The following is a 2347-nucleotide window of genomic DNA, read 5'->3' as shown; positions in this document are numbered from 1 at the left end:
TTTGGAACCTACGGAGTTGAAACGACTATATCCAGGTTATAAGTGTAGTTTAGAACTTTTTTTCCGAGTCTTGCAGGTCGACGGAATCTAGTTCGACAAACGCCTTGGGAAAATAAAGCAGCTCGGCACTCCGCTGTCAGAATCTCGTCAACGAAAATCGTTCGAGGACATGAGTGCATCGTTCGATGGTTCGAGTCTAAGTTGTGGGTCGGACATCGCATTGAGAAAAAAAAAGAGGAGAAAAAAAAGGAAAGGAAGAAAACAAAAAGGAGAGCGAAAAGCGATGTCCTTCAACTTCAACGTCCTAGAAACCCGAGATGCCAGTGTTTGATAGAAAAAATTCTACAAAAAGGTAAAAATCCAGGTATGAAGAAGAACTAAGATCGAAGAGGCTAAGTTGAGATAAGGATGGGTTCGGAAATATGCTTGGTAAGTTGTAGAGATTCTAATGGGTTCTAGGTGGCAATAAAAATCCCATGGCTAGGTAGATTAGTCTTTGGTAGAAAGATCATTGTAAATCGGTTTAGGTATGATTCTCGGAAAACTAGCATTGGATGGATGTTTCGCTTTTGAGTTTCACGATGATGCTATTTGATGTTCGTCATTCCCTGTTTTGCAGATTTTATTCCTTCGTTCTTTACTCGAGGACGAGCAAAGGTTTAAGTTTGGGGGGATTTGATAACTCCTATTCTTCTCTATATTTTAATGAGAGTTTGTCTAAGTTTTATAGGATAATCACATGCATTCATAGGCATTCTAGGCGTGTTAGGACATTTGAATTCGATTATTTTGAATTTTACGAATTCATAACCAATCGTTTATTCGATTCAGTTCGATTAATAACCGAAATACCTTGAGTTCGATTCCATTAATAATCGAACCGAATGTTCACCCCTGGTTGTGCTTTAGTTTTGCAGAGTTACAGGTTTCGAAGATGATTGGACTCGAAAAGGAGCTATACGGAGCGTTAAAGGAGAAGTCTGGATGAGGTACTCATGTTGCGACATCAATAACTTTCTCTATAGAGGTCCAAATTGTGCGAGACCAAGAGCACTTCAAGAGCTTCACGTAGACACCGAAATCGCGTAAATCCGACACCGGAGTAGAAAGTTATGAGCGAATTCGTAAAGACCAGAAAACTGTCAGCGCAGGGCCGGATCCAACTGGATCCGGTCCGGATCAAGAACGCAGAATTCGACCTCAGGAATCTGGATCCGGTCTTTTGGTGAGAGAAGAATAAGAGTTCACGGGATTTCGGGAAGAAGAAGGAAGATTCGACCGTGGAGACTACACATCTGCATGAGACTTTCTTTCCTCTCTTTTATCTCTTTCTTTATGAGCTTTTTATTGTTTTCTATGAACCGTGAGTAGATCCACGACTATGGGTTAGGGATTCGTATGTGTTTTGGGTATGTTTGGACCCTAACTTGGATTTCGGTTTTGATTTGTTTCGGTTCTATTGATTTGCGCTTTTATTGGATTGATGTTTGCTAACCCCTTCGTCAATTATCTTAGATTCTAAACTACATAGAGATATGAGTTGGTTTCGGATCAAAATCAATAGGATAGATCATATTATTCACATAGAGATATGGTTTAATCGATCTAGGGTTGATGATAGCGTTCTTTATGCACCTAGAGTTAACTTGAATAGATCGAGAGATTGACGAGTTACTCTGTAGGTAGGGAGTTAGTAGACCGAGAGGTGAATTCTCTATCTCTGTTGCTTGATGATTTCCGAATACAAGTCATAATCGTTATTCTCGCATGCTTAGCATATACCTATACACGCGAATACGATCCCGATACCCGTAGTCATCCTTGTTTGATAGGTCACTCGTTTTCATTGCTTTCTTATTCCGTTTTCCATAGATTCTATATATTTCCACCATCACTTGCTTGCTTGCTTTGATCTCTTTTCGATTTAGATTTGGATTTAGCAACCGGTCCTTGTGTTCGACCCCGTGTTATGACGATCCGTATCCTTGCGGTGAGTTGTGAATCGGGTTATATATTTTAGACTCGGTACACACGTATCAGTGCACCTATCTTTTTGGTTGACTATCCTGAGAGAACTCCAAAGTTAAGCGTGCTGACCCTGGAGCAATCTCAGGATGGGTGACCTACTGGAAAGTGTCTCGGTATGCATGCGAGTGAGAACAAAACACGTTGGAAGGTCTCGTGTTGCTGTGTGAGTGCAGTTTCGACAATTCATAACGACCGCGGGTTGTTACAGATGGTATCAGAGCTGGTACTCTCCCAGTACGGTGTGGTTCGAGGACGAATCAGGCGGAAGCTAGTGGGCTTGTGACAGCCCAGATACCGTAGGAGGGCTGACAGTGATCGC

Source organism: Tarenaya hassleriana, unplaced genomic scaffold, assembly GCF_000463585.1.
Source record: "Tarenaya hassleriana unplaced genomic scaffold, ASM46358v1 Cleome84, whole genome shotgun sequence".
NCBI classification, from domain to species: domain Eukaryota; kingdom Viridiplantae; phylum Streptophyta; class Magnoliopsida; order Brassicales; family Cleomaceae; genus Tarenaya; species Tarenaya hassleriana.
Note: the sequence above shows the minus strand (reverse complement) of the source record.